The sequence below is a fragment of the Podarcis pityusensis genome (genome assembly GCF_964106645.2).
Source record: "Podarcis pityusensis genome assembly, chromosome: 3".
In the NCBI taxonomy this organism is placed as follows: domain Eukaryota; kingdom Metazoa; phylum Chordata; class Lepidosauria; order Squamata; family Lacertidae; genus Podarcis; species Podarcis pityusensis.
The window spans coordinates 94,947,942-94,961,711 of record NC_138026.1 but is presented as its reverse complement, the minus strand read 5'-3'; positions in this window follow the sequence as shown (position 1 = coordinate 94,961,711).

The following is a 13,770-nucleotide window of genomic DNA, read 5'->3' as shown; positions in this document are numbered from 1 at the left end:
CCCATGATTCTAGAGGGAAGCCATGACTATTTAAGGTGATAAGATAGTGCTTTGAATGTATAATGCAGATGGGCCCATGACTCACATTGGATACAACCCATAGGGCGGTATTCAGCTAAATCACTGGTCTACTAGGGAGTCACAGCCTTATTCAAGGTGGATCACAAGCACTACCACTATGCAAATATATGGTTAAAATTGAGAAATGGGTCCTCAAACGCATGCTTGGATTCAAAGTGGTCGGGAAAGGTTGAAGATACTTGAACAAAATAATTGCACTAGCATCATGGAAATTTCCTCCTCTCCTTCTCTTCTTCCCATGTACTCTATGCATATTACCAACAGACTCCCACAAGGGCCTTAGGATCAGCATAGCAGAGCATCCTGGTCAGAAATAAGAGAACATGCTAAGCTAATGGCAGATTTTGTGTGCAGGGGAAAATTTCTGTGCGCATACAGAGACAAAGAACTTGATTAATCACCCAGGAAAATGTGTGTGTATATATATTCAGTGAACTCTGTCCCCGTGTAACTGTTCCATAGAAACTTTATATATTTTAGTTCTTAACATATAATATCATTTTCACATGTGGTGCATTTATTTTCATAAGTCATTTGCAACCTTGGATCAACCCCCATCCAAGAACACAAGCGATGGAAGCCTTACCCCGATGGGTCTTGCTCCCATTAGTTTCCCAATAGATGATGGATTTTTAATATGCAAAGGCATTTTTCATATATTGGAAGACAATTAAGAAAGGAGAGCTTTGCGAGCCCGGAGTTCCCCTATGTTCACCTCATGGTAGTCAAGGACAATTCCAGGCCTCTTGGGAGATATTAAGCCTCCATTTTCCTGTTACATCTGAAGAGAACAGCCTAGCAGAAATACAAAACGGTGTCTCTGTATGTGGATGCTGCACATTTCCCCCTTACAGTTGTTAAGCAAAATCTGTTGTGAGGACTTTGCTCATGCCCAATTAAGGTTAAAAAATATTGCTGAAATTAAAACCTACATGGCCACAAAATACATTAGCCTATGTGGTAAGTTTGCCAGCATCCATCTTGCAGTCTGATCCACCCGATGTTCAGGGCCTCCTGTCAAAGATTGTTTAGGGTAGATATTGGCTTGTTCTGATCATTTGTTTTCAGTGGCTACTGCCCACAAGAGCGCTTGTTTTAGTGCCACTTGTCAGGGGCAGCACACCTCACAACCAGTGGCTGAGAATCACAAGAAGGGAGAGGGCTGTTGAGCTCAGTCTTGATTGCAAGCTTCCCATAGGTATCTTGTTGGCCCTTGTAGTTGGATGGGTTCTGTAGGTAGTATGGGAAAAATCATTTTACAGTTTATTGCTCATATGTGTGAGCAGAAGTTTTAAAATAATCAGTTTAGTGTTTAGACTTAAAACCATTAGTTAGCAGAGTTTAAACACCATCCCTTGCAGCATTAAAGTGTAAACTTTGGGACCAGACTGTGCAGATTTAATTTTATTTATCCAGGCGTTTCCCCACCAGAGAACTCAAAGGAAGTGACATCACATAGTGCCTTCTCTGGTAATCAGGAACTCTGTCAGTCTTAACCCCTTCATATCCTAATTTAGCAAACATAAATTGTTATGTTGACTGCAAATTCCCACAACAGTGAGAATAGGGAGCTGGACTAGATGGGCTTTCAGCCTGATCCAGCAGGGCTCTTCCTATGGACTTGTGCTTTATTCACAACCTGATGCTTCCATGATCTCAGCCTGAGCACAATCGGAAAACCCTCTTCCCTCCAAACATTATATACTATAGAATCATATTCTAGTTTCCCAGAAAGGTACGATATGAAGCAAATGGGGGGAAAGCATTGAAACAAGCCAATACTTGCCCCTAGTACTGTAGCCCAGACTTTCCTTGCTCTGCTAATTTTTCTACTTGCATATTCTTTCTATTTTTATTTTTCGTACCCAGGCGATCGTTTTGTGGTGCAATCCACCTTTTCACCTCATTCTGCTGCATGGGCAGATTCAGGCTAACTTGGCTCCTTTCAGGGTCCCATTGGTTCTGCTCTTTGCTTCCCAGCTGGGGTATCATTTGTAATTCAGCTGTTCTTAAGCTTTGTGGGGCAAGAATGATACACAAAGGGAGGATGTTCCACTTCTTCGGCTTGGTTAAGACAGCCATTAGTGCAGTGTTCTCTGTTTGAAGAAGGTGCTGTCCAAGCCTGGTTTCAAAACAAAGAAGCATGAGGGGAAGCAAGGTCTTTGATGTTGCCCACCAACGAAATCTAGACAGAAGACTGAGCAAGCATAAAGATCCCTTGGTCACAGTGTTCCCCAGTATGGCGACATATGTCCTATTTCTATTTAAATTATAGCAATTATTTCCAAATCTTTACATATACATTGGCAATTTTATGCAAATTTGCATCTTATTTTTGGGTGGCTCTTTCTTTCTTTCTTTCTTTCTTTCTTTCTTTCTTTCTTTCTTTCTTTCCATAGTCCTGGAATTGCAATGTGAGCAAAAATCTTACTTTATTTTGTGCTGAATTCAAGTGTTATTTTTGCACTGAAATGCAGTGCGGATTGATGCAAGTTTGAATTTGGCCAAAGACCATCTGGATTCAAAGCCCTCTTCTTCTGCACAGACTTACTGCCTTGCCTCAGGAAAGTTCACCAACTCTCAAGTCACATTTCTTCTTCTGTGAAATGGGAGGAGAAATGCCCTAATAATGTAATAAAAAGAGCATTTAAGACTTTGCAGGATTATGACACCTTCCCATAGAAGATCACTGAAAAGAGGATGTCTGGAAAGAGATACTGGACTATTTAGTAAGAAGAAGCCCTGTGAATGATTGCAGTTTCCAATACCTTTTTTTCTAGTAAAGTTCTTGCATTACCCTTATTCTCCTCTAGATCATTTTTGTGTGTTAATTCTTCTATGCAAATAAACCTTGCCACAATCCTTAGTTAACTGCCACCTCATAGATATATTATATATATCTATATGTTTTATCAAACTTGTGTCGTTTTCAAAAGCTATGACCTTAGAGTGCATTCCTCTATCAATTACAGAATTTAGGTAGAAAGTACTATGGTCAGCAAGGCCAAAAAGGATCCAATTATTGGCATAGCCTCATTAAAGGACCTCTAATAAATTACTTAAGTGGACTCCAACAATTATGAAAACTAATGAAAATAATCTTAAATGGCTTAGAACAAGCCTATATCATTTTAACATTTACATCATAAAAATAATACTCAAAAGGCTTTTTAGTTCTGTAAGGAATTATTCTAGATACTGAGCTAACTTCAGCTCTGTCAAATTTAATGACCTAATTTGGGGCAGGGGGAGAGACAAAGTTGAAGGAAAGTTTAACAGGTTTGGGTGGGTTGAATTTTTCGATATGCACCTTCCCCTCATTTTGACGGACGAGGCTGCGTTATATGTAAAAGTCAGGAATGTAATGGTTGCTTCTGCCACTGCTTGTTTGTAGTGTAAGAGGCTGCCATAAAACAAGAAAAAAATAATTCTGGGGCTGTTGTGTGAAGGAGAGAAGATTCAAGGGAAGATCTGACTGACTCACACATATTTCCCTACGAACTCACATGTTCATAACTGAATGGCACAGGAACTCTACATTCATACATCCTGCTCAATTTTTATTTAGTTTGTCTACATGAGAATTTATATCTCACTATGATAAATCGAGGGGTGCTTACAGTCATCCTGGTTTGTTTGCAGGGAGATTAGACAATGTTGACTATTTCATTCTGATTTTTGCCAGAATGTTAGTGGATGTTGCATCAAAGCAAGTGTTGCTATTTTTTCTAATTATTATTTCATGGAATCATAGAGTTGGAAGGGACCATGAGGGTCATCCAGTCCAACCCCCTGCAATGCAGGAATCTCAGCTAAAACATCCATGACAGATGGCCATCCAACCTCTGCTTAAAAATCTCCAAGGAAGGAGAGTCCACAACCTCCCAAGTGGAACTGTCTAACAGCTCTTACTGCCAGAAAGTTTTTCCAAATGTTTAGTCAGAATCTCCTTTCTTGTAACTTGAAGCCCTTGGTTAAAGTTCTATCCTCCGGAGCAGGAGAAAACAAGCTTTTCCCCTCTTCCCTTGAGATATTTGGGTAATTTCAGTATTGCTTAATATATAACACTATCCCACACTTTCCAGGATATTTTCTGTCACTTTCTTCCACACACACACACGCACAATCAAATCTTTGGGATTTGCTGTGGGCTTGTTGTGCAAGAATATAATTAGCCAACCTGACTTTGCCAGTGTGTGAGTCAACATCACCTGAAAACAGTGATGGCCTGGAAGCACCCAGTAAGAGAGAGCAAGGCAGTTTGGCTCATCACCCATGTTAGTTGGCTCTAATTAAGTCCAGACGGACTGGCTAAGAATGTGGGTTGGAAAGCAGAGACATGGGATGAGTAGGAGGGACTCGGCCCCCTTTATATGCAGCAGAAAATAATGAGGAGAGAAGGGAAGAGGGAGGACTTACAGGACGTACGGAGATTGTAAGGGAGGATTCTTAACAGCAACAAATCTGGAGAAGAACAAAAGTTCTGTGAATTCTAGTTAGTCTGCAGGAAGGAAGTTCATACAAGTCCTCAACCTTCCCCTGTGATGAGCTGGGCCTCCTCTGTCCAGGAACAGAAATTAGGAGTGGCTTTAAGCTGCATCCTCTAGCATAGGGCAGGGAGGGGCTGAAAACACTCTGTGGGGCTGTGATCTGGTAGGCAGTTCCACACCCATGTTTTCCCAAATTCATCAGTGTGGCTAGGCAATTGACTAACGTTAAAGAGCACCATAGGACAACGAAAACAGCAATAATTTTGTCATTTATAAACCAACTTTTTTCATTTGTAAATTTGAGAAAGGGGGGGGGGGAGATTCTAAAATAAGAAAAGGAAATAATGTATGAACAATAACAAACCACCATGTCACAATAACCACCACTACATCCATCTTAGGGTAGACATCAACATGGCTTATATTAATTTATAACAATAATTTTGTCATGAAGCTTTATTGGCCAGTGCCAGTTTGGTAGGAGGAGGCAAGCTGTCCACACAATGTTCTCTTGATAACAGCCAGAGCCTCTAGTTGCGGGATACTGGTATATACAGAAGATACATCAAATGTGGCTTGCGATACTAATCCCAAGGAACCGAAACAGCCCTTAATGTAGTTCTCTCGAGTGGAGCAAAGGGTCTTGAATAAAATCCTACATACTGAGGGATAGGGGTAGTTCTACCTGAAACTCTAGGTGTGCTGGGGGAGGTAGAAATGGAAAATTCTCCTATGCAAGAAGCTTTGGGTTTTTTTATTGGGGCAAGAGGCTTCAGTCATAGGGCTCCATCCCTTGTTGTAGTTTGGTTAAAAAGATGGGGATCATCATCGCCATCATTTGCTTCTCATGCTATTCCTAACCATTTGTGTGGGTTGGTCCTGTCTGTGCACAATATATACAAATATAATTTTATTACAGATCCTTGGTATTCAGTTTAGTGGTGCACTTTTTCCCAAGAAAAAAAAACCACTTATGCTGAACGTGTGATGACATTACAGCACTTTCTGTTCTTAAGCATTCCTGTGCACCATGGTTTACTGTTGAACAATATTTTGAAGGAGACGTAATTATTTTCCACCAATTTTCTCTTCTATTCCTTCCTCACACTGTTGTGTGAAATCTATTGATTTATTTCTTATATTTCTAATCTTGCAAATCCCATTATGAGCGCGCGCACACAAAGGAAAACCCCTCTATGGTTTTCAAGGGCACTCTTGGATTGAGCAAATGCAGCCATTGGAGGCTCCTTTTCCTGTTACACATAGGAAAGGAGGGCAAAAACATGGAAAGGCTCTTGCCTGGGATGCAGGCTGCCAGCAAGGCAGAGTTAGATAAGATGCAGCTGTAGCTGTCCCAGGTACCTAGTTCCCTTTTGGCATAAAACGGCACAGGCAGGCAGTTCAGAGAACCCACCAGGTGAGAAGGAGGTTATAAAGAGGTTCAGACATAAAGATGGAAAATAAATAAATACAAATATTGCTTAGCTGTAAATCTTTTCAGGCAAAGGACATGACCATAGCAAGGAGACTTCTGGCCAATCACTAGGACAATGGTCCATATCAAGTTGTTGTTTTTTAAAAACAAAATAGATGCTTAGTTATCACTTTGCTCCTCTCTCTCTCTCTCTCTCTCTCTCTCTCTCTCAGGAATGGGGAACCTGTGGTTTCCAGATGCTGCTGGACTTACAACTCCCATCAATCCTGACCACTGGCCATGTTGCCTGGGACTGATGGGAGTTGGAATCCAAAAACTTCCGGAGGGGCGCAGGTTCCCCTCCCTTGTTTTAGATGTGGCCTAAATCCCCCCTCCCTGACTACATAAAAAAAAAAAGTTTACATGCCACAGAAGAGAAAGTGTGGGCTTTTGTTATTAATGTTGTAGAAATACAAATATGTCCACCTAAGAAGAGGAGTCTTTATTAACTCCCACAGCCCAGAAAATTAAGGCACGGCTCATCAGGATCTGAGCTTGCTCTCGGCTAAATTGCAAGGGACTAGTTGAGTTTTGCCGGGGTTCATAATGCTGATAGAGCGGTTTCCACGTGAATGAAGGATAAACAGCGATTAATTTCAGCCAATAAATAATGGTTTGAGGTCCACATTGAAAGAGGAACAATTACTTTTCCATTTTTCCTGCCAAATGAGCTGATAAGAGAAAACAGGGGAGTTGGCCACGTAAATCAGTCTTAATTTTATCTTCCCCATTAAAAAGCAGCCATTAAGACCATCTTCGGCTCATTTCATCCTCTTCTTGTTTCACTTTTTCAATTTGCACAAAAGGGGGGAGTTTGCTCGTCATAAAATTTCACTTTGGCCAACCTATCATTTGCATCTGAGCCAATAAATAGCAATTAGCATAAACATTTAAATCAGGAACTGGAACAAATTCTTGTTCCCTGAGCAAGCTGTTAACTTACAGTATTTTGCGATATATAAGAAGTGTTAAAAACAAGATCTGCTGGGCACAATTATCCCTCCCCAACAAGATATGTTGGAATGAAGGGGAAATGTCTTCCTTGCCAGAAGCCAAGAAGCTTAATCAATGGGAGGCTTTGTGAACATAAATGCATTAAAGTTTGTGAGGTGCTCAGACAGCCAGTGGCAATAGGCACCACATAAGTGCCCTTTAGTTGAAGCAAAGACTCCCGTTGGAAGTTTGTCTTCCAAAAACATCCAAAATGAGACACACACACACCAAAAATTGGGTGAGGGGGAAGTGAATAATCATGGGAAGGTCTCAACAAAATCCAAAAATGGATAGTGCAGATATGGCTGCAATTTCTTCCAAGGAAATAAAAGTCCATTGAGAAATAAGGATCCCTTCCATGATCAGACAAAGCCTTCTGCGGTGGAAGGAAACTTTGGATCCAGCTCATTCAATGACAAACCCCACATTCCATTGATAGAAATGAATATAAGCAGGCCATATGGTCTTCAAACTCCAGGCATCTCTGTCTGGCTCCCAGGACTCTCCTGAGACCATTGACCAAGCCCTGCTCCATGCCTTCTTTGAGAGCTTTTATCTGGCTGGAATGAGTTCTGTAACTGCAAATGCTTCTTGCCTGCTTGGATGTGATATGTCTGTGTACAGAAACCCCTTAGTTTTGCATGGTTGGAATGTAGTCAGCTGTACCCCACATTCAGCAGTGGGTGCCTTCCCTAAATTATGAGTTGTGTGAAGAAGTATTCTGATGTGGTTCTCTGCTCCTGCACTCCAGATCTCATGTGGCCACTTTCAACCTCAAACATAGAATGGGTGAGCCTTGCCTGCTTTCATGCTTCCATAAAAGATAGCGGGTTGTCGCCAATTCAGTTATATTCAGGAGAGCCATTGAAATTAGTGGATCTATGAAATTCATGTTTTCAACGGGTCTACGCTGGATACAACCTAGTGGCCATCTATGCAACAAACCGCTTCTCTTGAAGTGTCTGCCATAAAGCATAGAGGAAAGTAACCTTTTTCCAAAGCAAGGGATCTCTGCCCATAATATACAGAGCTAGTTACTCAATGTCTCTGCATCATCACATGGAACGCTGTGTTCCTGCTCGGTGTTTCTGATTACTTGCTGATAGAAGTACAGAGACCCTCAACACAACAGGCGGAGTGATATATGCGGTAAATACTCTATATCTTCCAGTATCAGAGCTGAGCTGTAGACAACAGCCGGAGTTGGACCAAGAACCAGGAGCCATGGGTGGAAGCCAGTAGTCAGGACTGAAGAGGAAATCAGAACTGAAGGCCAAGCCAAGAGGTAGGATTGAGGAGCAAATCAGAAGTCAGTACCAAAGACTACAGGAACAGGCCAGAACTCAGGAAAACCTTGTTGTTCAATCACAACTTAATGAAAACAGGAAGCCCTATTATACTCATTTCTGTCTCTGTTTTGAGCCCTAGAAACTTCTTACATGTATTTGAAACAGGGATGGCAGAAGTTGTGTTCGCTGACATACTTTTGGTGACTGTAACCATTGCTGCCCATAGAATACATAAACTCCAGGCTCTTGGTTATTCAGTTAGAACCAAGGTACTAACGAAAGAGGAACCACTTTGTCTCTGTTTAATACTCCTTAAAGGAGCCTATGCCAACTTTGCCAACTTTGGTCTACTAAGACCTTGCATTATATTTAGACTTCACCAGACACCTTCCCTAACATAGCAGTAGATAATGTTTTGTACCCTAAGCTCTGTACTACAACCACATTGACCCACACTCTGGCTAACGACCCCTCTGTTGTTTTGGCTGGCAAGCTAAAGAAAGCCACAAAGCCTTTTTTAAATGTGAAAAAGCCCGGGGGGGGGGGGGGAGGGAGACACATAGTGAGGCCAGGAAGCTACTGAGAGCCGCAACTATTTTAACTGCGAAAGAAAGCAGAAGAAAAATCTATTCTACCTTATAACTTAGCTCACATAAGAACAGCACCCTAACTCTAAAGTTTGAGAAAAATGCCTTCCTTCCTTCTCTGAAAGCTTCAGAAACTCGTATTTTATTTTATTTTGGTGAAGAACAAATGGATGAGAGGAAATGTGGAGTGAGTTTTAGCATATCTTTAAATATAGTTTGTAGGAATAAAATGAGTCCGGCTCTCAAAAAGGCTGACAGATCTCTCAAAGCCAATGTTGCTGGACTCCAACTTCCTTCAGCCACAGCCAGCAGGGGCAATAACCAAGGAAGGTGAGAGCCATTAGTCGAACAACATCCTGGCAACTCTTACTCTAAAGTAGGGGTCAGGAACCTTTTCCGGCTGTGGGCCAGTTCACCGTCCCTCAGACCATGTGGTGGGCCAGACTATATTTTTTTTGGGGGGGGGGGGAATGAACGAATTCCTATGCCCCACAAATAACCCAGAGATGCATTTAAATAAAAGCATACATTCTAGTCATGTAAAAACACTAGGCAGGCCCCACAAATAACCCAGAGATGCAGTTTAAATAAAAGGACACATTCTAGTCATGTAAAAACACACTGATTCCCAGACCGTCTGTGGGCTGGATTGAGAAGGCGATTGGGCCGCATCCAGCCCCCGGGCCTTAGGTTGCCTACCCCTGCTCTAAAGGAATGTGGGAGAGTTCTAGAGAGGTGGAGTGACACAGCACGGATCGCTTCCATTCACAAAAGAGTCGTTCTGGACCCATCCCAACGTGTGCAAGTATGGCTATATGAACATCCTGTCTGTGGTGCTAAAGCTGTGATGGCAAATTCACACTTCGCAGAAAGCATGTATATGTGGACCTCTTTCCATAGGTGAAGCGATAGAGAAATGAGATGTTTTTCACTTTTTATGGATCCACTCCAGATGCATAAATAGACGCACTAAGCTGTGTACATATATTAAATTGCAATAATTATGCGACGTTGCGATGAACATATCGACATTTCCTTTCATAGAATTACATTCACTGAAAACATTTCAGAATCGCCGTGAATTGTACACAACCCCTCTTCTTTCCTTTGCTATTCAGATTACCCTCTGCAAGAGTTATTCATTCTCACACTATCTCCATTTGCTTCAATCAATAAATGCATATTGATCTATATTTAAGGGGTTTATCTGACAGCCCTCCTCTAGATTCTCTCTCTTCTTTTTGTTAAAAAGTTATACGATGTGGTGTCCCCTGTGAAGCTAATCAGAGCGCCCATAAGGTAATAATCATTGAACGCGCAAGTCTTGGACAGAAGAACATCCCTTAATTGACACATAAATCTGAGTTTAGCCCTGTTGTTCTCCTGCACTGGGAGAGTGTTTGTAACAGTTAAAACGAGAATGAAAAATATGGGCCTGGAATAAGCATTGCTTTATCCCTGCCAGGCTGAGAGTTCGCTGTGGTAGCCAGACATATGTCTGGCTTTCACCCACAGATGCTGCTGTGCTTCTGCAGTAGAAGAGAGACAGACCGTACAACAATGGAGGGGCAAGAAGATGATAACAGTTTTGCTAGTGCCAGGTTTTCAAAAAGGATGGCTCCAAAGAAATCATTAAAACTGGAGATTATTTAAAATGACAGTTTGGGGAATCTACATATTTGTCCTTTCTGAACCTTCATGATACACTTAATTAATATTTCAAGCTTTTCATCGCCATGTAATTTCCCCTCCTGTAGAATCATAAAATGGGTCCAGTGAATTATGCTTAGCAACTTATGTAGCTCATTAACGAAAAAAAAATACTGTGGTAGAAACATATCTGCAATCATATAAACTAATAGCCAGCTCTGAGCTCTCCTTGTGTCTTTCTTGATGTAGCCAAACCAGCACTATCTGTGTACAAGAGGGAGGTCTATCAGCAGGCCTGGGAAATCCCCAAGTTTTACAGTACAACTTTTAAAATGAAAAACACCCTAAGGGTAGGGAACCCTCAAGACAGCCCAATGAGGAGAGAGAGAGAGGGAGGAAGAGGGAGAGGGAGAGGGAGAGGGAGAGAGTAATAATGAGTGATGAGGGTACAAAAGTAAAACTGAGAGAGGTGACAGGAAGGGAAATGCAATGGAGTATCCTGGACTAGGGCATGATTGGCTGGAACCTTTGACAGAAGCAGTTAGCAGTGCAGTATTTTGTTCCTTATCAGTAGTATTGGAGATAATCAAACTTAACATCTCAGAGCTGCGATCCTGAACGGTTTGGGCCTCGGGTAGCAGTTGCTGTTGGATGAGGAAGAGGAGAAGGAGGCATCTGTGGAGAATGCCAGAAGCAGGGAGCAGCTCGAGGATGGGCCCCTCGCTGGCTCCCTCTCCCAGTGGTAGACTTTGGGCTCTCAAATTTCAGTGGTGCCCTGTGTGATGCTAAAATTAGGCAGCCCTCTGCCTCTTGCAGGTAGCTGAGAGGCAAGGAGGATAGTAGAAAGGAGAAATTATAGGCACCTGGAGGTAAGAAGAGCCTGCTGGATCCGGCCAATGGCAAATCTTGTCTAGCATCCTGTGTTCACAGTAGCCAATCAGATGCAGGGACAAGAGCACTTCCTGCCCCATAGTTTCCAGAAACAGGTATTCAGAAGCATCATTGCCTCTGAACATGGAGACAATCATGGCTAGTAGCAACTTGATAGCATTATCCGCCATTAATTTGTCCATCTCCTTGCCCTGCTGTTTGACAGATGAGATACCGTATTTTTCGCTCCATAAGATGCACCAGACCATAAGACGCACCTAGTTTTTGGAGGAGGAAAACAAGAAAAAATAATATTCTGAATCTCAGAAGCCAGAACAGCAAGCAGGATCGCTGCACAGCGATCCCTCTTGCTGTTCTGGCTTCTGGGATAGCTGCGCAGCTCCATAAGACGCACACACATTTCCCCTTACTTTTTGGGAGGGAAAAAGTGAGTCTTATAGAGCAAAAAACACGGTATATGTTTTCAGGAGCCACCCTGTTTCTGCGACAGTAATTTGTTTTAATTGTTCTAAGTTTCTGGATGTCATATTGTTGTAGCCTGCCCTGGGACTTCCTGTTGAATGGTAGGTAATAAATCATCATCATCTGTATCTTTCCCACCATTGCTCTTTGCCACACTTTTCTCTTTCTCTTATTTCTGAGAGGAGTAAGGAAAGACGAGGGAGGAAGAGAGACATAGGTATATAAAGGGTAGAGACAACCCTCTTGTCGTCTGGATAGGTCATTTCCTGGTTCACTCCGAGAAATTATTTCTAAATGGCCCCAGGGATGAAAGTGAGATCTGCCCTGAGAAATCGATGGAGTGTGTCCACCCCACCTGCTCTTTCTAACTCATTTTTTATTTAGTGTGAAACATTTAAAAATAGCCCTGTAGATGCAGATTCAAAAGCAGATGCAATTCATTGTCACCGGCTTGCAAGAGGCTGTGAATAGGAGGGAGTGCATTTGACAGCCCTGCAGTGTAAGCTTGTACAGTGGTACCTCAGGTTACAGACGCTTCAGGTTACAGACAGGCGGTGGCAGCAGGAGGCCCCATTAGCTAAAGTGGTACCTCAGGTTAAGAATAGTTTCAGGTTAAGAATGGGCCTCCAGTACGAATTAAGTTCTTAACCCGAGGTACCACTGTACTGAGTATGGCAGCTGAGGCTCCAAGTGTAATATTGTCCAAAGGTATTTGATTGCAAGACGGGAGCTGGGCTGAAGGTTTCAACAACCCTGCTGTGCTACCCATTGCTATTTTCCTCAAGTTGCAGGTTTGGCTGAAAGAGAAGTACCGTATTTTCCCGTGTATTAGACAAGGTTTTTTGACTCAAAAATGATGTCAGAAAACTGGGGCCGTCCTATACACGGATAGTGGTGGTGGTGGGGAGCTGTGCGCCACCAGCCAGCTGGCTGGCGGTCCGCACTCTAGGGAGCTTCCCGCCTGCAGTGGCATGGGGGGAGCGGCCGTCCACTTTGCCAATCCCCAGCAATGGCCCTGCTGGGGTGATGGCGCGCATGCCATTCCCCCTTTAAAAAGCTCAACAACTTTGGGCCATCTCTCCTCATTTTCTTTAAATTTAGTCCCCCAAAATAGGGGATGTCTTATACATGGGGGCGTCTTATACACTGAAAAATATGGTGTGTGGGGGTGTGGGTGTGTATGCATATAAGCCCTGCAGTGTGGTTCACTGTTAAACTCCTATTGCAGGTTAGGGGGCCGGTGCTGAGTGTGAGAGAAGCTCCTGGAAATCTGCAATGGAAGCCTACTGTTAACATTTTAGGTCAGAGGTAGGGCTGGGGGTGATTTGGATTCCTTGTAAGAAAAAATGGTCATACCTCTGAGGTTGCAGCAGAGATCAGACCTTTCAGACTTCATCCCAGGCCAAATTCAGCACTCTTGAGTGCCATGCACCATTGAATTTCATGCTGACTAGTTGCACTTTTAAATGTTCAAAATCTAAAAACGAAACAAAAAAACCATAAAAATGAAATTTTGCACGTGAAATAAAACTCAAGTTACAGCAGTATCTCATGTATTTGACTTTTAACTTGGCTGCCACCATGGAGGGGAGGGTCTCTAAAGGTGACCTTAAGGTGTGAACTGGCTGATGTAGAAGCAGGTGATCTAGCAGGAATCAATGAAAATGTAAATTTAGAAATGATACATTTTAGCTCTGGCTTTCAGGCTCTCTATACTGCGTCACCATGGAACATAGGATGCTGCCCTATACAGAGCCAGAAAAATGGGTCCATCTCAAGGGTTTCACACTCTTCAAGTTCGGGGGGTGGGTGGGTTATCGGTAAGTTGCATTTGCTGCCCATCTGTCTGGCAC